Source organism: Monodelphis domestica, chromosome 1 (genome assembly GCF_027887165.1).
Source record: "Monodelphis domestica isolate mMonDom1 chromosome 1, mMonDom1.pri, whole genome shotgun sequence".
Classification (NCBI taxonomy): domain Eukaryota; kingdom Metazoa; phylum Chordata; class Mammalia; order Didelphimorphia; family Didelphidae; genus Monodelphis; species Monodelphis domestica.
The window spans coordinates 666,863,504-666,890,195 of NC_077227.1; the positions used below are offsets into that span (position 1 = coordinate 666,863,504).

The following is a 26,692-nucleotide window of genomic DNA, read 5'->3' on the forward strand; positions in this document are numbered from 1 at the left end:
TATTTTCCAACTCTATCTCCTACTCAAGAAGACAATATGGTGATACATCATGGAGTACCAGACTAAAGTTCATATGTTGGATAGTTTTTGGTGAACTATTTCCCTTTTTAAATTAATAGACAAAAAGCACTTATTAAGTGCCAATTATGTGCCAAAGAACTATGTTAAGCACTGGAAATACAAAGGCAAAAGATAGTTTTTGCCCTTCAGGAGGTTCACAATCTAATGAGACAACAAATAAATTTATTCAAGTTAAATAAGTTAAGCCATATAGCTTATAAGATAAATAGGAAATAGTTAGCAAAAGGAAGACATTAAAATTAAGAGGGATTCAAAAAGGCTTCTTCCTGTAGCTGTGACTTGAAGGAGGCCAGGAAAGCCAGGAGGTGGCAGTGGGGATGAACAGCATTCCAGACAAGGGGGATAGCCAGAGAAAAGCTGAGAAATGGAAGGTCTTATTTGGGGAAAAGCAAAGAAAATCAGCATCATTGAATCATAAATGGAAGGGATATAAGAAGACTGGAAAGGTGGAGGGTAGAAAGGGGAAGGTCTTTAAATGACAGTGTATTTTGTGTTTGATCCTGGAGGTGATAGGTCACTTGAGTTCACTGAGTGTGGGGGTGACACAGTCAGATCAAGCTTTAGGAAAAACAAGGGATAGCTCTCTGGGTCGAAGAAAGCTACATTCAGAAATGAAAGTGATATAAAAACAGGAGCCATCAATTAAAGGTTTAAAAAGAAAATACTGGGCTAGGAGTCTAGATTCTCAGCTTTGACATTAATTTGGGCAAGTAGCCCATACAAATTTTAGTTCTCATCTATAAATAGAAAGGTTTAGACCAGATGATTTCTGAAGTTCCTACTATCTTGAAAATGGTATGCTTCTACTTTATTACCTGAAATTCCGTTGTATTGGTACATTCATTATTCATTACATCCCAAAGGCAGATACATTCCCACCTCCAAGCAATGAGCTTAGCACAATTTCCATTTCTTGGTGAGGTCTTCTCTGACAATCATAGACTCAAAAACTCCTTTCAATCCAATAATCATTTGTCAAATGTTAAATGTGTTAGGCACGGCAAGAGATTACTCACTGTGCTAGACGAGAATAAAAGTCAAAAGCAGTAAGTTTCTAGCTTCAAAGAGCTTACCAGTATATATTGCTGATCTTGCCCTCCTCTGAACTTATATGAAATTTGTCTATACTCTTCATTGGGAATTTATTAAGTAGGGTAGGGGACATGTTCAGACCTATATTTTTAGGATAATCACTTTGGTGATTGGTTATTGGATTAGAATGGGAAGAGACTTGGGGCAGGCTGACCAACCAGGAGATAATTGCAATAGTACATGTATAAGGAGATGAGGGCTTGAATTAAAGTGGTGATAATGTCAGAGGAGAGAAGGGAACATATTCAAGAGATGGTGCAAAGGTAAATGAAATCAACAGGCCTTTGGCAACAGATAGTAGCAAGAGATTAAAAAGTTGAGGATAATTCTTAAGTTGTGAGCCTGAGGGACTAGGAGGATGGGAGAGTTTAGAGGGAAAGATAATTGAATTTTGTTTTGGACTTGTTGAATGTAAGCTGTCTTACATGACAGTTGGAGATGCAAGATTGTAGGTGAACAGAGAGGCTGGAGCAGGAAAGGTAGATTTGAGAGTTGTTATCAAAGATCAAATTCATGGGAGCTAATAAGATCTCAAAGGGAAGTAATATGGAGGGAGAAGAAAAGAGTCCAGAATACAAAGAACTCTATGGAAAATCTATGGTTAGAAAATATGATCTGAAAGAGGATCTAGCAAAACAAATTAGAAACAGAGTGGTTAGATAGATAGGAGGGAAACTAGGAAAATAGTAATCTGAAAATCTAGAAAGAATATTAAAAATACTAAAAAATAATTAACATTTATATAGCATTTACTACATGCCTAGCATTTGGGATAAGCATTTGACAAGTATTATTTCATCTGAACCACACAACAATCCTGGGAGATCAGTTATTATCCATTTACCCAGGGTCATACAGTAAGTGGCTGAACCCGGATTTGAACTCAGGTCTTTCTGCCTCCATGCCCAGTACTCTCTCTTATCCACTGTGTCACTAAGGAGGAAAAGGTGATCAACAGTGTCAAAGGCTATAGAGAGGTCAAGGAGAATAAGAACTGAGAAAAGACCTGTGAAATTGGCACCTAGGAGATCACTGGTAACTGGAGAAAACAGTTTCACTGGAATAATAAGGTCAGAAGCTAGACTGTAAGAGGAAAAAAGTAGAAGTACCTATTGTAGACAGTCTTTTCCAAGCATATATCTTTCTACAAAGAGCAGATGAGACAGGATGATAAATTAGTATGACTGGGAGGATCAAGAAAGGAGTGGTTGTTTTTTTTTCCTGGATGGGCGAAATATATAATAGGTGCTATTAGACAGGGAGAGATTAAAAATATGTGATAGAGTGGGGATGACAGAAAGGGCAATTTATTGGAGACAGGATGGAATGAGATAGCTAGAACAGGTAGAAGAATTTAGCCATGGTAAAGAATCAGGCTACTTCAACATGTGAGACAGGGTTTGTGAAGGAGGATATAATGCTTGAAAACATCTCCCATCCTTAGTTCTAAGTAAATCCCTAACAGGTGTTTATAGGTATTCTTTTTATACTCTCCCTCAGTTTGATGCCCTGTGTGAATTTCAAAACTACTCAACCCTGTTCAAACCATTCTTTAGAGGATGAGATTTGGCTATTTCCTGATCAATAACAATAGAGATACTTGGAATGACAGAATCAGGTCTTGGAAACTACAATCTCCACCCTACTCAGGGTAACAGGATTTAGGAAGGGCTGCAGCAAAGCTCAAGATTTAATTATTTGAGAATATGGCCTTCACCAGACATGTGCAAAAAGGACAGACCTCTCTGGGCAGTCCTAGGTTAAGCTAAAGCCACCATTGGCACAGGTGAGACACAGGAAGTGAGGTAGAGGACAGCCCAGGGGTTCTGGGGACTTGCTGGGTGGAAGGTGGTGGTTGTTGGAGCCTGGTGCTTAGAGTGGAGGCCCTCAGACTGTTTCTCCATTTTGGTCACGTGAGTGATAGGGACTGATCTCTTTTCTTTGCCTCAGCTATCCAAGGCCTTGGGCCTTTGGCCCAGCCAAAGCAGAGTGGGTATTTAAGCCCTATTCCCTTCTCTCACTCCCCCCCCCCTTTCCCTCTAATACTTTTCTTCCTCCTGTTTGTAATTAAAACTCCATAAAAGGTTGACTGCTGACTTGAGTTTTCATTTAGGAATTACATAGCTGAATTCCTTGGCGACCTTAAATTAATATATATCAGTCTTTTAAAGTGATTTCCATATCACACCTGTCTGATTCCTAGCAAACTCCCAATTCTTAATTCCTAGGCTCAAGTGTCTAAGGCATTTAGTAATTGCCATTTTGTAAAGAGAGCTCTATCCAAATTCCCTTCTCTCCAGTTATTCCTATTTCTTTCTGCCCTCTTCTATTGTATTCTCTAGAAGCCCTGCTTTATAGTTAAATCCCCATCATCCTTCTGGGGTTCAGACATATCTGAATCTTTTGAGAAGTGTCCTTATCCTGTGATTGTAGATAAAAGACTATGGACATTTTAGTTAATTGCTTTCCAGTAGTCAGTCCAATTTGCAGCTTTTCCAATTGTGTAAAAAGTAGCTATCTTCCCATAAGCCCTCCAACAGTAACTATTCCTAACTTTTGAGGCTGCTAGATGGTACAGTGACTAAAGTACTAGGCATGGAGTCAGAAGATCTGAGTTAAAATATTACCTCAGACATTGGATAAGGTGCTTAATCTATTTGCTTCATTTTCAACTGTAAAATGGAGGCAACTGCAGCACAGGATTGTGGTGAGATTCAAATGAGATAATGTTTGTAAAAGCATTTAGCATAGTGTCTGGCATGTAGCAGATAGCCTTTCTCCTTGCTAAAGCTGGTTCTTCTGTTATGCCATTCTTTCTATTTTTTTTTTTTAGGGAGTTTCTCTCTTCAATCATTCACTCTTCCTCAAACTCTCCTTATTAGGCCCTTCCTCTGCCTACCAACATGCTAAGGTATCTCCCATAATGATATATGTCTCTATCTGTCCCATATATTTCTATAACTAAAGCTGTAAAAAAAGTTTTCTTGACGTTGCCATAACCTTAAATTACTGTCATATCTTTCTCTTTCCACTGCTGAACTTGCTTCTTTTTCTGCTGCTGCTGCTTCTTTTTCTTCTTCATTACTCACTTATTTTTCAAGCCCTTGCATTATGACGTGTAACCCCACTATTGTAATGAAAATGCTCTCAAAGCTTAGTATCAATCTCTTAACTGCTAAATCTGATGGTCTTTAAAAAAAATCCTAATCCTCCTTGACCTGTATGTATCTTTCCCCCAAATGACAACCATACTTTCCTTTTGAACATTTTCAGACCTCCTCTTTGGCCTTTATATCATTGTTCTCCTACTTTCAAATCCTCAAACTCAGTCTCTTCTTCTGGAGCATCCCCTAAAGCTTGACCTGGATACTATAAATAAGCAAATTAAATAAAGATGTATGTATAAACACAGATACATATTTTTATACATTAGGGATGTCCTTTTGTTTTTCATTATATTCTCTATATCCTTCCCAAATCTATTTAGCAAAAATCTCTCCTGAACCATATCGGTATCACCTACACCTCCAATCATTGAATAGATGATTCCATCTAGCTGTCCCCATAGCACCTCAAAATTGTGTCCAAAAATGACATTCTCCTTCTGACATCAAGGCTTCCTTCAAATTTCTCTATTAGGAAAACAGCAGTGTCCTCAATTATAAATCCGGTTAATAAACTCATCCCTGTCTCTTCCTTCTGTTCTTTATGCTTCCTTCAACATTCACTCATCTAACAATATCTAATTAGCTGCCAAATCTTGCGAATTTTGTCAAAGGCTTTTCTGCATCTATTGAGATAATCACATGATCTCTGTTGGTTTGATTACTGATAGTCATTTATGCTGATGGTTTTCCTAATATTAAACCATCCTTGCATTCCTGGTATAAATTCCACCTTGTCATAGTGGATAATCCTTGTGATAACTTGCTGTAGTCTTTTTGCTAGTATTTTATTTAATATTTTTGCATCTATATTCATTAAGGAGATTGGTCTATAGTTTTCTTTCTCTGTTTTGGGTCTCTTGGTTTTGGAATCAATATCATATTTGTATCATAAAAAAATTTGGTAAGACTCCTTTTCTTTGCTTGTTTTGTCAAATAGTTCCTACAATATTGGGATTAGTTGTTCTTTAAATGTTTGATAGAATTCACTTGTGAATCCATTTGACCCTGGGGATTTTTTCTTAGGAAGTTCCTTGATGGCTTATTCAATTTCTTTTCATGAGATGTGTATAAATGGAGATTTTGAACCTTTGACTTCATTCTCCAGAAGTTCTTAGTATTTCCCAAAATTTCCTATAATCTCTCTTGCGTCTCCACATTGGAGAGATCACTTTATTGGTATTTAACTGGCAGTAACTCCTCCCACACCCCCTTTTTGGCATGCAGCCAGCAGTGATGGTAGTAAGGTGGGGATTTTGAAAAATGGCTAACCAGCCATGGGCATGTGGTTTTATTTTGTATCCTCTTTACTCCTAGATTTTAGTGATCACTTAATAAACCTCCTAAAATACAATATTTTCATTATTTGAGATTATAATTTTAATTTTTACAGATGGGATTATTTAAGTATTCTATTTCCTCTTTTGTTAATCTAGGCAATTTATATTTTTGTATATAGTTACTCATTTCACCTAGATTGTCATGTTTATTGCCATTTAATTGGGCCAAATAGTTCTTAATAATTACCTTAATTTCCTCTTCATTAGATGTGAGTGGCTTTTCATCTTTAATACTGTTAGTTTGATTTTTCTCCCTTTTTTCATTAGATTAATCAATACTTTATCTAATTTATTTGTTTTTTCAAAGTACCAGCTCTTAATCTTATTTATTAGTTCAATGGTTCTTTTACATGCAATTTGATTAATTTCTCCTTTAATTTTTAGGACCTCCAATTTAATTTTCATCTGGGGATTTTAAAATTTGTTCTTTTCTAATTTTTTAAGTTGCAAGCCAAATTCATTGATTTCCCTCTCTATTTTGTTGCTATAGACATTAAGAGATAGAAATTTTCCCCAGAATACTGCTTTGGCTGTATCCCATAGGTTTTGATATGATGTCTCCTCATTGTCATTCTCTTTAATGAAATCCATAATTATTTCTATGATTTTTTTGACCCACCAGTTCCGAAGAATTAGATTATTTATTTTCTAATTACTTTTAAATTTGCCTTTCCATGGACCTTTGTGTTAAGTATAATTTTTATCACATTATGATCTAAAAAACTTGTATTTATTATTTCTGGTTTTCTGTAAGTGTTTGTAATATTTCTATGTCCTAGTACATGGTAGATCTTTGTATATGTACCATGTATCGCTGAGAAGGTATATTCCTTTTTATTCCTATTCAGTTTTTTCCAGATATCTATTAACTCTAATTTTTCTAGCATTTCATTTACTTTTCATACTTCTTATTTATTTTTTGGTTTGATTTATCTAGTTCTGAAAGGGGAAGGTTGAGATCCCCTACTAATATGGTCTTACCATCTATTTCCTTTTTGAGTTCCTTTAATTTTTCCTTTAGAAGATGCTATACCATTTGGAGCATAAAAATGTTTAGTATTGATACTACTTCATTGTTCATGTTAAGTATCCTTTAACAGAATGTCATTTCCTTTCTTATCACTTTTAATTAGATCAATTTTTATTTTGGCTTTGTCTGATATCACGATTGCTAGTCCCACTTTTTTTAACTTTAGATGACACATAATAAATCCCATTCCAGCCTTTTATCTTGAGCCTATGTGTCATCCCGTCACAAATGTGTTTCTTATAAACAACACATTGCAGGACTCTGGTTTTTAGTCCACTCCACTATCCGCTTCTGTTTAATGACCAAGTTCATCCCATTCACTTTCATTACTAACTGTGTATTGCCCTCCATCATATTATCCCCTTTAAATTCTGCTCTAATAATCCCTTTCTCTCTGTTCCTCTTCACCAGTGCTGTGTTGGGTTGTTTTTTTTTTTTGGTCACCCCTTCCTCCTCCCTTGAATTACCTCCTTTTTCTTTCCTTGTCTTATTTCCTTTCTACTTCTCTGTGGGGTAAGATAGAATTCTGTACTCCACTGAGTATACTTGTTTTACCCTCTGAGACTTTTACAATGAGAGTAAAGTTTAAGCATTGCCTACCACCACCCTTATCCTCCCCTCTCTATAATGATTTTTCAGGCCTCTTTGTTATATAATTTACCCCCCATTCTATCTCTCCCTTTTTCTCTTAGTGTAATCCTCAGCTCTTGATTGATTTTTTACATTATCATTCATATCATATCATATCATATATGTCATTCTATATCATTCCATTTACATATCCATCATATCATCATAATCAACTTACTTCTCTACCCTCTTTATGAGTAAATTCCTTCTATCTTCTCTACTATGAAGAATAATTTTTGAGAATTATATAAATCCTTTCTATGTAGACATATAAACATTTTAATCTTAATGAGTCTCTTAAATTTTCTCTCTTATTTATCTTTTTGGGCTTCTCTTGTGTCTTGTGTTTGGACTTCAATTTTTTTTGTTTAGGTCTGGCATATTCCTCAGGAATGCTTGGAAATCATCTATCTTATTGAATGTCCATTTTTTTCCTCTGAGAGAATATATTCAGTTTTGCTCGATAGGTGACTCTGGGTTGTAAACCCCAATCTTTTGCTTTTCTGAATATCATATTCCACACCTTTTGATCCTTTAATATGGAAGCTGCTAGATCCTGTGCGGTTCTAATTGTAGTTCCATGGCATTGGAATGGTTTCTTTCTGGATGCTTGAAGTACGTTTTCCTTGGCTTGGTGACTCTTGAATTCAGCTATTATATTCTTGGAAGTTGTCATTTCAGGATTTCTTTCTGGGGGTGATTTGTGAATTCTTTCAATTTAATTTTCTTGTCGAGGATCTCTGGGCAGTTATCTTTGATAATTTCTTGTAATATGATATTCAAGGTTTTTCTCGATCATGGCTTTCGGGCAGTCTAATAATTCTCAAATTATCTCTCCTAGATGTATTTTCTAGGTCAGTTGTTCTTTCAATAAGATATTTCATGTTTTCCTCTATTTTTTTCATTCCTTTGATTTTTGCTTTATTCTTTCTTGAGTTCTCATGAAATCATTAGTTTCTAGATGGTCAATTCTAATTTTTAAGGCCTGATTTTCCTGTCAGTTTTTGGTTCTCCTTTTTTCAATTGGCCCATTTCTTCTTATATTACTTTTCTTTCTCCTTGTATCACTTTCATTTTTCTTTACCACTTTTTCCTCTGCCTCTCTTAATTGGTTTTTGAAGTACTTTTTGAGTTCTTCCAGAATCTGTGTCCAATCTATATTTTCTTTTGGACTATGAGTATATTTCCTTTGTTTTCACTGTCCCCTTCTTTTGTCTTTATAAAAATTTAGTTAGGTGTTTTTTTGTTGTTTGATTATTTTTCCTATCCAATTATAGGCAGGCTTGGGGAAATGATGTGATAGTCTGAGGGCTGAGAGTTCTGAGAGCCCTCTCCTCCTTCTGATTCAATCCTTGAGATGCTAATAGCTTAATGACTTGCCTCAGGCTTAGGTGTAAGCTTTTGATCTCACTCTGATCTTGATCAGGTCAGGAACTGATCAAATTCTAGCCACAGACTTAGTTTCAAGTTTTTGATCTTACTGTGTACTTGATCCAATTAGGCACTCTCTTGATTGTCCTGTCTTGGAGCTCCACCCTGAACTTTAGGCAAAAAGATCCGTATTTAGTACTTAGTACTATCATCTACCCCAAGTTAGTCCTTGTCCCAAGCCCAGACTATAATTCCCTGGACTGGAGTTCCGAACTTCTCCACAGGTTTGAAATTTCAAAGGGCATGGGGTTGGATTTTACCTCTATTTGCTCAGGCAGAGTTGGATGTTGGCTCGGACATAAGTTACCTAACCTCAGACAGCAGATGTGGGGTGTGGGAGGTATGTGGCTTGCTCTTCCCCTCCTTGCTACAGTTTCTTGCTGGGTCTGCTCTCCTCTCACCCCAGTGCCCCAGATGTTTGTTGCCTACCTTTTGGGTTTTTCTTTTCTTGAAAGTTAATTGTTTCACTCTCTCTCCTTAATGGCTATTTCACTCCTATATTTGTTTTGTGGCAATATTTTAATTTTGGTTGGGAAGGATTCTCATGGTGGCACAGAGCTGCTCAGGATTACTCCACCATCTTGGCTCCACCCCCAGAACTCTCTATTTCTAATGCCTTCCCTCTGTTGAGTATTTCAAATGTATCTTTACATAGCTTATTTGTACATGATGCCATTACACTGTGAACTCCCTTAAGGACAGGGATTATCTTTTACCTTTCTTTGAAACCCAGTGTTTAGCATAGCATCTGGCCCAAAATAGGTGCTTAATGTTTACTGATTGAAATAAACATTTCTTACAATCTCTTTTTTTTTTTTAATTCTGGAGGAAAAAAATGGTTCTAACAGCTAAAAATGGAATCAGGTATGTTAATTATTTGACAATGGCAAGCCTGGACTAACTGCTATTATTGCCACTACTTCTTAGGACCCTAGCTGACCTGGCACTGAATTTTTGTTGTTCATTATTAGGAAGTCTACAAATTAATCTTCAGCTAAATCAGTAAATAAAATGCCAGTCTTGAAGACTTGTCTTTCTGAGTTCAAATCCAGTCTCAGACACTTACTAGCTATGTGACACTGGGCAATTCACATCTGTAAAATGAGCTAAAGAAGGAAATGGCAAACCACTCCAGTTTTTTATACCAAGAAACCCCAAATGAGGTTACAAAGAGTCAGACACTACTGAAACAAATAAACAAATATCATTTAGATATCTGTTACGATAATAGCAAAAGATGACTAAAGCCATCTGGGACATCTGTTGTTCTCCTTTCCCTCCTCCCAAAACCCTAGCCACCCATACCCCATGGAAGGAATAACAAGTAGAAACCTTTCAATTCTCTTGGATTGGCACAGCCTTCATATCTCAAGAAAGAACTCAAATTCTCATTCTTCTTGGATACTCAAGCTCACTCTCTCCTTCCCAACTGTGGTAGGCCAGTCTTCTACAAATTCTCCATCCTACAGAGCAAATAGGGCTTCTGATACCACCTGTATGGGCTAGGACCACCAAATATTCTGATAAGCTGAAGGATCACCAAAACTTTCTTCCCTGCTACTGCTCACTAATTTCCTCCAGACCTTGCCATCAGCCATTCTATGCCATTCAGACCCCCAGGCACTACCATACAACCCAGCCAATAAATATGCCCTAAGATCTTCTGCATCTTGCCTTGTCACTGTAGTCCCTTAACATTGTTCAAGATTTTCCACCTGTGCTGAAGCTGAATTTCTTTCAAATATGTTGTTTCCCCTAACTAGAATGTGAGTTCTTTGAGAGTAAGAACTATTTCAATTTTCTACGAGTAGCCCCAGTGCTTGGCAATAATAGGTGCTAAATAAATGTCTATTTGTTTATTCAGGCTAATTTACAAAACACTAGTAGTGATAAGTGAGACTGAGATTTCTCAATGTGGGACTGAACCAAAAGGAGAGACATATGAAGTAGCAATAAAGTTCCCTCTTTTAGATAAAAGAATATTAAAGGCCAGAAAGCACATTAATTAAAGAAATTAATATAAAAATTAAAGGCTCCAAGGTGATTTGGACTCATAATTTCATTAGGAAACAAACAACTCTAGTAAATTCCCTCTACTAATGCAAAAGCAAGAACTGCTGTGCAGCTTATAAAATAGAGTTACTTAGGGGCAGCGAGAGCTTATGGGATTTGTCTAGGTCATACAGCCAATGTATGTCAGAGATAGGATTTGTACCGCTTTGAAACCCACTCTATTGCCATGATGACTATCAGGACATGGTATAACCTGTGAACTTGGAAATTACTCTACCCTAATTAGACATACTTTAGAGAAAGATAAAGTTGTAAACTCCTGATTGAACAACGAAGGTAACTCATACCTTATAGAGAAGATAAAACTTAAGGTAAGTCTATTTTTAGATCTAATACAAAAGGGTGTTAAGTACCTATAAAGGTTAAATTAATCACAAAAAGATCAAGTAACTCAGAAAAGGCAAGCTTAACAAAGAAGTGTGAAGTACCTCAGAAGATATAATCTAACCAGAGAAGGTGAGAACTAAGAATGGGCAGTCCTGGAAAAAAAAAGCATCTACTGTGATTGGTAGATGTGAAAATTTAGGGGAGGTGACATAAGAGAAAGTTTCTTTAAAAGGAGGGGTAAAAAGTCAGGTCAGGCAATTCAGTTCGGAGTGGATTATTCTGAACTCAGTTCAGGAGATTGAGTTCAGTGGAGGACTGGAACCCAGATTGGAGATGGTCTCGTGGTGAGTGATAAGACTGAATCCCTTACCCATAGGCTCAGGGAGGCACTTGGCCAAGGCCTTTAACTACTCCCTTAATTCCTTCTCTCTATATTAATTAAAATCTCCATAATTCCCAGCTGACTTGGGTATTTTATTATTTGGGAATTTTCCCTGGCAACCATTAAAATTTAGATTTAAGTAAAAACACTAAAATTATCCTTACAAACCTTAAGAAAAAAAAAGATGAACTGTACTTCAGTGAATTGATAATTTCACTCCTTTTAAGTTTTTCATCTGAATAGACTAAGAATCATTTGCATCTTCTTATACGATACTCATTTAATGTGCTCTAGGTCCTTTTAGATTTTGTAAGTATACCAGTGCAAGTATTTAAGCTATTCATCTGTTTGTTATTTCACATGCTCTTTCTACAAGACCTTATATATTTTCTTGACTATATATCCCTGATTTAGAAATATACTTCAGTGACAAGATATGTATGACCCAGATTAAAATTAACCATCTCTGAACGGATGAGGGGGAGAGGGAGGTGGTTTGGATCATTTAATTTTGGAAAAACTTAATGTTGAAAAGCATTACACATAACTGGGAAAATATCTTTAAATAAAAAAAAAATAAATACAGTACAGTCTACCTATGCTCATAATTCATCTCCTTTATTGCTCTTTATTTCACCTACAGCTAATCCTTCAGAGATTGCGGTTTTTTGAAGATTCACAACCATTTAGTATCACTGGAAAACTAGCAGTATCATTAAGATAGGTTTGTGTGAAAGGCAGAAGCTTGAGGTCATATAATCATTGGGAGATTTCTCAAATACAAACTTAGTGGTTGCTTTTTTCTTTCTGATTTCTGGGACTAGTTCACTGTCCATATGCAGTGTCTCTCCCAGATATACGGTACTGATATTCTAACTCAATGGTTTAAACTGTCTAATTGTATATCATCACCTGGATAACAGGCATTTTTCATCCATTTGTTTTTCCTATATGGATTAGCCAATGCCGGTCTGCCTGTCTCTCCACCTCTCTCAAAGATGGTAAGGACTGTCTTTGAATTAATAATGTGTATTGGTTTCAAGGTTGAAGAGTAGTAAGGGCTAGGTAACTGAGATTAAGTGACTTTCCTAAGATCACACAACTAAGGAGTGTCTGAGGCCAAATATGAACCCAGGACATTTCATCTTTTGGCCTGGCTCTCAATTCACTGAGCCTCCTAGTTGCCTCTAGCCAATCTCTTAAGAATATTATGAAATTTCCTACTGATGGCCTGTCATGTCCTAAGGTTTAATGGAATTAGTATGTTGTGTTCTGTAAAACAGGGTCATCAAGAGGGCCTCTAGACAGATCTGAAAGATCTCATTTGGATCCTGAACACTACTACAGCCTTCATTTCAGTGGCAGATACTCTCTTGGAGAACATGATTCATTAAACATTAATATATGAGAAACTTTGAAAAATTATCTCTCTCCATGACATTCTCAAGGAACAGTGTACGATATTACCAGAGAGCATTTCAAACTAAATTTTCCTTTACAGTAAAATTTTTTTAAACAATTTATTTTGCACTATGGAAAAATAATTTGTGACTGCAATTAATGAAATAAAAAATATAGAGGTGAGAAGATACTTGAAAGATCTCTACTGTATTTTAGCCCTCTCCATGAGGCAGAATGACTTCAATTACATAAACATTTATTCCAGGCACTTTGCTAAGCCCTGGATGTGGGGGTGGGGAGGAGACAGACCAAGAAAGAGGGAAGGGGGAGAGAGAGAGAAGAGAGCAGCCCCTCAAAGGGCTTACAATCTAATAGGGGAAGATTAAAAAAAAGAAAGTTGTAAAGCGGTATAGGGTAGTCATCAAGGGTTATCTGGAGAGGCATGGTGTTTTGTAAAATCAAAGCCAAGCAGACACCTGATGGAAATGGAGTTACCTGGAAGACTGTGAGCATTTAAAAAAAGAAGGTTTTGAAGGAATTTAATGTTTCATTTTCTAGTCTATGAAACAGTGGGAAGAGGCAACTGAGGATTGGATACTGTGTTGTGTTTCAAAAACTGAGTCAATTTGTATGGTGACTAGACTTGCTAAAGATTATATAGATGGTAAGCAGTGGAATCAGGATTTGAGCTAAAGTCCTGACTTCAAATCCAATGCTCTTCTCACTATATCACACTGTCATTGAATGCTAACACTCACAATGCTCACTCTATACTTGTCAGTACTTCCATTGTAATCCTTAGGAACTTTCACATATCCTCCAACAGTACTATATTACTTTCTTGATTTATATAATTAGACTCTTCAGGAATGCCACAAATATCTTTAAACCCTTTCCAAAAATCTTTTCTACTTGTCCCCATCCAGTGAACGGAGTTGACATACTTTTTGCTTTCTGCTGCTTCAATCCATTTCATTAAAGTTTTTACACTGAATTTGTGCTTGAGCCTCTATCTTGAAAGAAACAAGTACTTTTAAGAGATAGTGATGAAAAGGGAGTACATTTCAGAAATGAGAGACAGTTAATGCACTGAAAGGCACAGAGATAGGAAATGGAGTATAGTAAATGGGGAGCTCAGACTGATTGAATTATAGAAAGAAAGCATAAAGGAGTACAAAGGTAACAAGATTGGAAAGACTGCCCTTCGCTATTCTCTTCTTTTGAAAAATTAAATTAAATATTGGGATGACTAAAGTGATTTGTGTGTTATTTTGGACTCATATTGTGATGATTCTGATTTGAGTTAAACTTACATAATAAGGCAAAATAAATGTATCGAAATTACAAAAATCAAGCAAGACTGAAATGAAGAAAGATGCAAAAATATCCCCAGCCTACCCCCCCCTTCGGGGGGGGGGGGGCAAGAATCCACAAATGTTACACAGTACACATGTTTTCAGACTTTTTCAACGCATCGATGATGTTGACTTTTTTTCTCTCTCTAAAAAATACTATTTCCCACATAAGATGGCTCGCTGGAATAATTACAGTATGTACAAAATTGAAAATTATCAATTTTTCTTAAAAAGGAACAATAAGGCTGGAAAGGTAGTTTAGAGTTGGTTGTGAAAGATTTTAATTTGGTATTAAGTGAAAGATTTAATTTTGTGCAAAATATTTTAATTTGGTATTAAGTATTAGGGAGCCACTAAAGTTTACACCACAGAGAATACTACTGGAGAGGCCTATGCTTAAAGAAAATCTCTTTGACAGCTAAGAACTGATTTATCAAAGGGGTGAGATTGGGAAATAAAGGTAGTAGTGAAAGAGATCCCAAATCTTTGTAAAGATAAGGAATATGCTTAAGATGTATAGAGATTAGGAACTATGAGTAAAAAAGACCAAGGACAATTCCACTCCTCTGTGTGGTAGTTCCAATGATCACTATACTGATGTTCTTCAAAGCTACTTATTCAAACCTAACTTCCCTGCTATCTCCACTCTTTTAGTTCTAATTGTCTAATGAGTATGTAAAACTATATTTCTACAGACATCTTAAATTCAACATGTGCAAAACTGAACTCCTCTCCCTTCCTACAACGCTTTCCTTTTTCAAACTTCCTTATCACTCTGTAAGACTTCACCATCTGATTCCCTATCACCAAGGTGACATCTTTGACTCTTCACTCTCTTCTCAATCCATGTCCAATTTGTTTCCAAGGCCTGTCAATTTTACCTTCCTAACATCTCTTGACATTCAATTCCTTCTCTCCTATGGCACTAATATCACCAGGCTGGGTGCAATCATCTCATACTTGGACTATTGCAATTGCCTGAAGTTTGTCTCTCCCCCTGCTTCAGTCAGTTCATCCTCTACACAACTACCTAAGTGATCTTAAAGTACAGGTCTGACCATGCCATTCCTATCTCAATCAACATCATAAGCTCCTTATCACCTCCAGGATCAAAAAGAAAATTTTGGCATTCAAAGCTCTTCATAAGTTGCTTTCCCTTTCCCTCCTATCCCTTTATGTATTTCCATTCTTGTTACATTTAATAGCCCATCATGAAACTCTGAGATCCAATGATACCAGTTTCCTTAATATTTCTCAAACAAGACACTCTATTTCCCAACTCTGAGTATCTTCACTGTATACCCTACCTCTCTCTCTGGATTACTCTCCCTCCTCTCCTTGGCTACCACAGCTAAAATCCCACCTTCTCCAAGTCTTTCCCAATTCTTAATTCTAATGCCTTCCTGTTAATTATTTCCAAATGCTTTCATCTATGGTTTGTGCACAGTTATTTAGACATCATCTCCCCTATTAGACTGAATTCACTGAGAAAAAAATGATTGTCTTTTACCTTTCTTTGTATACCCAATGCTTAGCAGAGTTCCTGGCACAAAGCAGGCCACTAACAAATGTTTATTAACTGATTAAACTAGTCCCTAGAAAAGGATTGAAAAAATGTATTTCTCTCCCCTCATGTTGGAAGGCAGGGGCTATGAGTATGGAATGCTACAAAAATTATTGGCTGTGGTATATGTGTTAGTTGGTTTTACTAAAGTGTTTTTTCCTTTGTAAGTATTTATTGTAAGAAAAGACCAAGATTTATTTTGAAATAAATGTGTTGTTAAAAACAAAAAGGTGTAAGTTTTTTTTTTTTAAAGGATACCTTATCCTCTTTGTTACCCCAGGATGAAAATGTCAATGTCCAGTGTCATTACTGTCTGACTCTCACCTTCCTTCAATGTACTCAATCAGTCTTGTTGGTCCTACTTATCCAAAACCTCCCCAATACCATTCACTCTGCCACCACCCTAAAGCAAATCCTTATAAACTCTCAAGAGTTTTTTGGACAACTCAGATAAGATCATTGCACTTCTTAAGAGTCCTCAATGGCTCTACAAACTCAAAATACCTAAATACGGCATAAAGAGTACTCTACAATACTTCCAACTTTCCTAGCTTTATCTCAAACTATCTCTAGTGTAAAGGCAGCTAGGTGGCACAATGGGTTAGCATTGGGTCCTCCTCTTCCTGAGTTCAGATGGGACCTCAGGCACTTCCTAGTTGTGTGAACATGAGCAAGGGGTCAGTTAACCCTGTTGGCCTCAGTTTCCTTATCCATAAAATGAGCTAGGGAAGGAAATGGAAAATGATTCCAGTGTCCCTTTCTGCTAAAAAAAATCCCCAAATGGGGTCATTGAGTCAGACACAATTGAATAAATGACTGAACAATAAATCTCTTAGTCTAAATTTTTCACTTAATGTCCCCTGAACATGTCCTATCTCTCTATAATCAAGCTATTTCTTACACCTTATTTATTATTACACCTAATAATCCATTAGTTTTCCAAAATGCCTTATTCTCTAATACTAACCATCCTATAAGATTTAGCTTAAATGCTACCTCTATAAAAATCTCCCCTGACCTCTTGCCCCTCAGGCAAAAATGTTCTGCCACCTCTGAATTTGTGGTAATGTTTCTATCTCTTTTATGCACTTATATTTCACATTATAATTGTTTATATGTTTTATCTTCTTTTATAATGTAAGTTGGGGACCAACTTTTTTCTATTTCTGGAGTGTCCCAGGGTGTCTAACTGTGAATTTCAAAACTACTCCACCCTATTCATACCATTCAGGAAAGAAGATCGGATTTAGCTATTTCCTGATCAATAACAATAGAGATACTTGGAGTAACAGAATCAGGTCTTGGAAACTACATTCTCCACCCTACTCAGTGTAACAAGATTAGGAAGAGCTGCAGCAAACTCAAGATTTAATTATTTGAGAATATGGCCTTCAACAGACATATGCAAAAACAGGACAGACCTCTGGACGGTCTGAGGTCAAGCTAGAGCCACTATTGGCACATGTGAGATGCAGGAAGTGAGGTAGAGAACAGCCTCTGGAGTTCTCGGGACTTCCTGTGAGGAGGGCTAGAGTTCAGTTCGAGGCTGGTGCTTGAGATTGGAGGAGCCCCGCAGACTGCTTTCCTTCAGATTGGTCACATGAGTGATGAGGACTGATCCCTTTCCCTGCCTTGGCTATCCAAGGCCTTAACACCCGCTTTGGCTCAGCCTGAGCCAGAGTGGTTCTGATTTAAACTTCTTTCCTTCTCTCCCTTTTTCCTTCTCTGTCTCCCTCTAACACTTTCTTCCTCCTGTTGTAATTAAAACACCATAAAAATTCAGCAGCTGACTTGAGTGTTTCATTTAGGAATTACATAAGTGAATTCCTTGGCCACCTTAAATGAATATATATGTCTTTTAATTTCAATTTCACATTTCAATTTCTCATATCACATTTCAATATCACATAACACAGTACCTTTCTAACAGTGGCATTGGAATTTTTCTCAAATGAATGAAAAACAATCCTTACAGCAATTCTATTGATTTTCACTAAAAGGAAAAAATAGTTTGAGGTTATCATAGAGCAGTGGTGTCAAATTAAAAAAGAAAAGGATGCCTAGAGTCCATATGTTGACTTAGAAAACCACATATTAACAACTATTTTTTATTATATTTTAATTTTGTTAAATATTACTCAATTACATTTTAATCTGGTTCAGCCTGAATCACAGTTTGGGCTTCTCTAGTCATGAATTTGGCACTTCTTTCATACAACATTTGATGGCAAGACTGGAATAATAAACTAAAACAAATATCAACCAAAGGTACAATTTCATCTGAAATGCAACATATAATATATATACATATATATTTTATAATTCAGAATTATGTAAGAACATAATATTTGAAATCACTCAAATGCAGCCTTTTGCTATTGTTGCCACTGACAATCAATCAATCAATCATTATCATTATGTACAATACCAGTCTCCCCTTATATGCAATGATTTAATTCATAAATTAAGATAAACATTTTGGGGAAGGTAGGTGAGGTGGCTCAGTGAATAGAGAGCCAAGAAGTTCTGGATTCAAATATGGCCTCAGACACTCCTAGCTGTGTGACCCAGGACAAGTCACTTACCCACCATTGCCTAGCCCTTGCCACTCTTCTGCCTTGGAACCAATAACACAGTATTGATTCTAAGACAAAAGATAAGGGTTTAAAAGAAAAGATAAACTTTTATGAGCATATGCATTTATAATTTATGGATAAGAATCTTCCTTTAAAAAAGCAAGTAGCTTCATGCAGTGGCAGTATCATAGCCTATGAAGTTTAACTGAGGCACCTTTATTGCTAACTGAAAACTAAAAAAGACAAGTAATCAATCAATTATTTATTAAAATATCTAAAAATCTATTAATCAATCATTAGATTTCCCAAATTAGCAAAAGAAAGCCAAATTAAACAGCAGAACAAGTAGTTGAGTTTCCACTATGTACAAGGCATGGCAGACACCAAAAACATAAAAACACATTCCTGGCTCCTGTATAGCTGGGAAGGAAAAATATGAAATAGTGAATTATATATTTTCTTACCTTATTTTAATGGCTAAATTGCATGGGTCAGACTAAATGCTATAGGAGTTTATAGAAGTGTGCTGGAGAAATGGTGAGAGAGAAAAGACAAGATGGTCAATGTCACAAAAGAATGTTAAACTATATAATAGTTCCTGAGCTTTTCTATCTATACCCTGTAAAATGTTCACGTCCCCTTAATATTTTGTCATGCTTCTCTAACATACCTCCCCTTAAAAAACAACCCCAAAATAGCCACTCACAATCACCTTTATAGGTGCCATCCATCACTAAACAGCCAATTGAAGTTCAGTAGCTCAACCTACTTTTGACTACCAGAGTAGGTGTTAAAGGCCGGAAGGGAAAAAGGTCAGGCAGTGATCTCTTCTCATTTATGTAACCCACAGTTTACTGCCATTACCACCCCCAAACAGCTGTCTGGAATTCTCTAAACTCTTATATACAGAGTATCTCTGGACCCCTTACATAATTAATAGCTATCTGTATTCCAACTTAGTAAATATTGACTTATAAAAACTACAGAGACAAGAAAATAAGGTATATATCATCACAGTGACTAAAAATATTAAGTGAGAGCAACGTAGGTATTTTCTTCGTAGAATAACAACAAAAACAAAATGCAAGCATGATCTCAGACCATGTTTTTTATATATCTATAAATGGATATATAAAAAAAGGGAAAAATATCTATTATAGGGGAGGAGTGAGAAGATAATCATATTTTTCCATGAGGTAAAAAAGTGATCACTTAGAAGTAATATGACCATAATTAAAAGCACTACCAAAACAAAAGAATCTTAAACATGAAAAGTAAAACAAAATAGACTTTAGAAGAGATGAAAAATATTGAATAATTTATACTCCATATAATCTTATATACAGTAACCATGAAGTACCTTAGCATAATGTTCTAGCAATGCAAACTAGCACAATCTTTGCAACTTATATAGTTTTAAGAGAGTAGGCTTAAGTGCTCAGGCATGAAGACGCTTGGTCAGGATCACCCAGAATATGTCACAGATAAGAAGGAACACAGGTCTTCCTGACTCAGGCCATATTCTCTATCCATTTTGCCATGCTTCTTCTCACACATGAGTATCTATGATATAAATAATATGTAATTTGGGAGGGGGATGCCAAGCAAAATAAAAACTTCATATTGGAGATGACCCTGGAATTAAATCTTGAAGGGAATATGAGATTCCAGGGGATGGATATCAAAAGGGACTACATTCTTGGCATGTGGAGAAAGGAGGAGGGAAACAGAGAATTCATTCAAAGACACATAGGAGATGGAATGTGGGTGAGAAACAGCAAGGACAGTGTGGCTGGTCCATAGAGTTTATGAAGGAAAAAGGTATAATAAGGACTGGAAGAGTAGGTTAGAATCAGGTTCTAAATGATTTTTTTTTAAATAATAGAGGTGTTTGTATTTGATTTTAAAGTTAGTAGGAACATCACTAGAATGCATTAATCCTGGAAATGGAATAGCCAAACCTGTGGTTTAGGAATATCACTAGACAGAAAAGACTATGCTTCTATCCCTGGCACAGAACATGTGCCTTGCCTGTAGCAGGCACTTAATATTTTTTGTTAATTAAATTGACAATGCAGAAAACATGGCTTTTGTAGAACAGAACTGACCTCATGAGGTTGAATAATTCTGATGGCTACTAAGTAAATTAAATTGCCTGGAATTTCAGAGATGTTAAGGATACCACAATTTCCTTACTAAGGAAGTGAATCAGAATTGCAATATAATTCCAGTTGTATTCAATCTACTTTGCAGTCCTGGATGGGAGTAAAAGAATCCAGAAACTAGCATAAAGATTATTTTTGGCTCTTAGAATAATATTAGCTATAATTTTTATAGCACTTTAAAGTTTATACAGGGCCTTACATAATTTCATATCACAACAATCCTGTAAGGGAACTACAATACTATTATCCCCATTTTACAGATGAGAAAACTGAGGCAAACAAAAGATAACTGACTTGCCTAGACTGAGTCTAAGGCAGATGTGAACTGAGATCTTCCTAATTCCAAATCTGCTTCTTTTCCCATTGAGTGGCCTGGCTATCTAGATCATTTGAAACTGCAAAAGGGAGTACAGGACCTGCTTTGTCAACAACTCCTCTAGAAGCCTGACAAAAGATTTGGGCAATTTCAGAAACAACACTAAATATACAACTGAAGTTCTATACCAATTCAAAAGGGAAAACGGATGAAACAGAAATTTAGCACAGATGAAAAGAAATCAATAAGAATTTATTTAAGTGCCTATTATATGCTAGGCATTGTGCAAAGTGCTAGAGATAACAAATATAAAAAATGAAAAATTTCTGCTCTTTAAAAATGTCAGATTCCTGCTACTTGAATTTTGTCCTGTCTAAATACAAAGAAATTGCTACCAATCAACAAACATTAAGTGCTTCTTATGTGTCAGGCACATATAGTAAGTGTACTATCCTTGGTAAAGGACTTAAGTTGCTTTTTCAACAGTGGTTTTAGCTTTGCAATCTGTTAATCAATGCAAAAAGCTTAAAGGGGCTATGTCTGGCTATGTGTAGAGTGAGGCTAATTAGCCCACACAAGGATCAATCATACAATATTGGCATTAAGCATCATGCACTAAATAAATAAGCTATGTAGTCACATATACTTCATTCATACCTGTTAAAAGTATATTCAAAATTACACATGAATACAAGTGGACCTAGAAAAAGATACAGTTTTGCTTTTCCTAGTATATCATCTTGAGCATTAAATTTATTTTGCTACCTAAAATTACACCTGAATTTAATATATTATAGTATCAAAACCATCTAAATAAGGCTATTTATATACACAAAACATGTCCACACTAATAAATCCAGAAGTCAAAACAAAAATGAATGTAAGTGCCAAGAAACACTTTGGCGTTAGTTCTAGAACTAGAACAAACCCCACTGAGTCCATTTAGTAGAATCCCCCTCATTTTATTCAAAGAAATTAACTTTACCTGTATTGAAATCAGGATTTCCATCTTCAAAAGTAGGGGGGAAATATCCATTCACTGATTCAGAAAAATCAACTGTACCACCTTCAGGAACATATTAAAAACGACCAATTCTGTCATTTCAGGATGAAAGAGATAATAGCCACAAACATCCAGGGAGGCTGAAATCTTTGGACAAAATATCCTATTTAGATCATATAATTCAGATTTATTCTTCTTGACTTCCTTAGTTTTCCAAACAAATAATAAAATCCTATTTAGTATAATACAGATAACAATTAATACCTCTATAATTCTCACTAACATATTCAGTAACTTCAATAATCTCCAACACAAGAACAAGAAAAGCCTATTAACAATAAAAACCAGATTATCACAAAGACTAAGTACTAAAACTCATATAATTTCATCAATAAGTTCTTCACTCTTATTTACTTAATAAGATGGGCATGTTGGGAGACAGAAAGACTATAAACAGCAGACAAAGAAACTCAAAAAACTTAGCAGCAGGTAGCTATTAAAGGAAGACTAAACCTTATCTACTTCATCTGGGAGTTTCTTTAGATTCTTTCTATTTTCACTTTTTCTTCCAGTTCTAGTAGACTTGGGCAGTATTCATTTATGAATTCTTAAGGCATTTAGGCTTTTTGTCATGTCATGTCACCCACAGACTCTTGGATAATAATCTCAATCATATTAAATGCAATAAAATCAAACCTGAATTTAAGCACTTGTATACTCATAGTACCATGGCTCTTAAGTGGAATACAAAGAAAGAGTCACTGTTAAACTCTACCAGAGGAGCTTCTAATTGCAAAAGAGATGATGAACACATAGTAAATAATGAAAGAATAAGAATCATTTATATAAAATGCTAAGAAATATTCATTACCATAGAACCTCAGATGAGAGAGCAATAAAGACCGGAAGAGTCAGAGAAGGTTTCAAGAAAGGAGGGTAAACTATTCTGTGAAGAATATTTAAGAGGGCAGCTGGGTGGCTCAGTGGATTGAGAGCCAGGCCAAGAGACAGGACAGGAGGTCCTGGGTTCAATTGTGACCTTAGACGCTAACTAGCTGTGTTATCCTATTGCCTAGTCCTTACCATTCTTCTGCCTTGGAACCAATACTTGGTATTGATTCTAAGGTAAGGGTTTAAAAAAAAAAGAATATTTGAGATTTAGACAAATGGAGGGAGAGAATAGTAGCTGGTTATTTAAAAGGAATCACATGGTAAATTCTCTGTCTCATAGTCCATTAAATTTCCTTTCCTTTTCAGATATAATCTATAAATTGGTCTAACAAAATATTATAAAATATAATCAATGAGTTCATATACTTAAACATTATTCAAAGCTAAGGGAGCTAATAGTTTTGTATATCTGCCTTCTCTCTCCAACTAGATTTTAAGTCTCAGGAGGGTAAGGACCAGATTTTCTACCTCAGTACTCTTTGTGATTACCTATATTATGTGACACTGCACATAATAGGTATTCAAAGGGTACCTATTATACTTCAAATACTAGGCACTAGAGGTACAAAAGTATAAAAGACTAGGTCCTCCCCCTCAAGAACTGTCAACCCAGCAAGGGAGGTAAGATGTTAACGGGTAACTACAATATGCCAGAATGATACCCATGAGAAAGGGGAAGGGGGTGGGCAGGCAGAGAGTGGAGGTATGGTTAACCAAGGGGTCATTATCAGAAAATCGAGGAAAGAAAAAAGTTATCAGAAGTAAAGGAATTAGAGAAAACTACAGACCAATCTCCTTAATGAGCATTAGATGCAAAACTTTTTTTTTCCTTTAGAATATTTTTCCATGGTTACATGATTCATGATTCCCCCCACCATCTTTCTTCCACCCTCCTAGAGCTGACAAGCAATTCCACTGGATATACATGTATCATTGTTCAAAAGTTATTTCCATGTTATTCATATTTGCAGTAGAGTGATCTTTTTTGAGCCAAAACCCCAATCATATCCCCATTGAACCATGTGAACGATCTTATGTTTTTTTCTTCTGTATTTCTACTCCTATTTCTTTCTCTGGATGTGGATAGCATTCTTTCTCATAAGTCTGTCAGAATTGTCCTGGATCATTGCATTGCTGCTAGTAGAAAAGTCCATTACATTCAATTGAATCACAATGTATCAGTCTCTGTGTACAATGTTTTCCTGGTTCTGCTCCTTTCACTGCATCAATTTATGGAGGTGGTTCCAGTTCATATAGAAATCCTCCAGTTCATTATTCTTTTCAGCACAGTAGTATTCCACCATCATCAGAATGCCACAATTTGTTCAGCTCATTTCCCAATCGATGGACACCCCCCTATTTTCCAATTTTTTTGTCACCACAAAGAACACAGCTATAAATATTTGTGTACAGGTCTTTTCCCCTATTATTTCTTTGGAGGTACAAACCCAGCAGTGCTATGGCTGGATCAAAGGGCAGATAGTCTTTTAAAGCCCTTTGGGCATAGTTCCAAATTGCCCTCCAGAATGGTTGGACCAATTCACAACTCCAACAGCAATGTATTAGGGTCCCAATTTTGCCACATCCCCTCCAACATTTATCACTTTCCTTTCCTGCCATATTGGCCAATCAGCTAGATGTGAAGTGGTATCTCAGAGTTGTTTTAATTTGCATTTCTCTAATCAGGAGGGATTTAGAACACTTTTTCGTGTTATTAAAAGTTCTGATTTCACCATGTGAAAACTACCTATTCATATCCCTTGACCATTTGTCAATTGGGAATGGCTTGATTTTTTTTTGTAAATTTGACTTAGTTCCTTATATATTTGAGAAATTAAAACCTTTGTCAGAGTTTTGGTATAAAAAAGTTCTCCCAGTTTGTTGCTTTCCTTCTAATTTCCTTCTAATTGGTAGCATTGGTTTTGTCTGTACAAAATCTTTTTAATTTGATATAATCAAAGTCATTCATTTTACATTTTGCAATGTTCTCTATTTCTTGCTTGGTCTTAAATTCTTTCCTTTCCCAGAGATCTGAGAGGTATGCTATTCTTTGTTTGCCTAATTCATTTATGATTTCACTCTTTATATTTAAGTCATTTACCCACTTAAAACTTGCTATAGGGTAAAAGATGTTGATCTAAACCTAATTTTTCCCATACTGTTTTCCAATTTTCCCAGCAGTTTTTGTCAAATACTGAGTTCTTGTCCCCAAAACTGGGGTCTTTGGGTTTAATGAACACTAGCTTGTTGAGATCATTACCCCTAGTCTATTCCACTGATCCACCCTTCTGTCTCTTAGCCAGTACCATATTGTTTTAATGACCACTGCTTTATAGCACAGCACTGCTAGGTACAGCATGCCAGGCCCCCATCCTTCACATTTCCCCCCATTATTTCCCTTGATATTCTTGTAGATGCAAAAATCTTAAATAAAATACTAGCAAAGAGACTATACAGCAATTTATCACAAGGTTTATTCACTATGACCAGGCGGGATTTATACCAGGAATGCAGGGCTCATTTAATATTAGGAAAACCATCAGCATAACTGACTATCAATAATCAAACTAACAGAAATCACATGATTATCTCAATGGATGTTGAAAAAGCCTTTGACAAAATACAACACCCATTCCTACTGAAAATGCTAGAAAGTATAGGAATAAAAGGGCCTTTCCTCAAAAAAATTAGTATTTATTTAAAACCATCAGCAAGTATCATCTACAATAGGGGTAAGTTAGAAGCCTTCCCAATAAGATCAGGAGTGAAGCAAAGATGCCTGTTATCACCACTACTATTTAATATTGTATTAGAAATGCTAGTGGTAGCAAATAGAAAAGAAAAATAAATTAAAAGTAGACAATGAGCAATCTAAATTATCACTCTTTGCAGATGATATGATGGTATACTTAGAGAATCCTAAAAAATCAACTAAAAAGCTAGTGGAAAGAATCAATAACTATCAAAGTTGCAGGATACAAAAAAACCCCACATTTCCAATAAAAATCAGCAGCAAGAGTTTGAAAAAGAAAATCCATTTAAAATTACTCTAGACAATATAAAATATTTGGGAATCTATCTGCCTAGACAAACACAGGAATTATATAAACACAATTACAAAGCACTTTCCACACAAATAAAACTAGATCTAAAAAACTGGAAAAACATTAATTGCTCCTGGGTAGGGCAAGCTAATATAGTAAAAAATGATAATCCTATCTAAGTTAATTTACTTATTCAGTACCATATTTATCAAACTACCAAAAAACTATTTTAGAGAATTAGAAAAAATAATTAAAAAATTCATCTGGAAGAACAAAAGATCAAGAATATCAAGGTAATTAATAAAAAAAATGTGAAGGATGATGGCCTACCAGTACCAGATCTTAAACTGTACTATAAAGCAGTGACCATCAAAACAATCTGGTACTGGCTAAGGGATAGAAGGGTGGGCCAATGGAACTGATTAGGGTTAAATGATCTCATTTAATTTGTTTTTTTTTTTACAATTTTTTTACAATTTAATTTGTAAATAAATATTTACAAAAATATTTATAGCTGTGCTGTTTGTGGTGGCAAAAAATTGGAAAATATGGGGATGTCCCTCAACTGGGGAATGGCTGAACAAACTGTGGTATATAATGGTGATGGAATTGTGTTTAAGGTATGATGAACTGTTTTATTTCTACAGGAACTGGAAAAACCTCCATGAACTGATGTAGAGTGAAATGAGCAGAGCCAGGAGAGTGTTATACACAGAAACTGAAACATTATGGGATGATCAAATGTAATTGTTACTAAAAGCAATGCA

At 35.8% G+C, this 26,692-nt stretch overlaps 1 protein-coding gene and 1 non-coding gene across 4 annotated transcripts in view; one reads left to right on the forward strand and one right to left on the reverse strand.

Moving 5' to 3' along the window:
- EML4 (EMAP like 4) overlaps positions 1 to 26,692 on the reverse strand; it is a 162,496-nt gene that overhangs the window by 125,771 nt on the left and 10,033 nt on the right. The window lies entirely within an intron of this gene.
- Positions 18,612 to 18,749, forward strand: LOC130456799 (U4 spliceosomal RNA). The gene has a single exon (XR_008915828.1). It is a non-coding gene; the product is annotated as a U4 spliceosomal RNA (small nuclear RNA).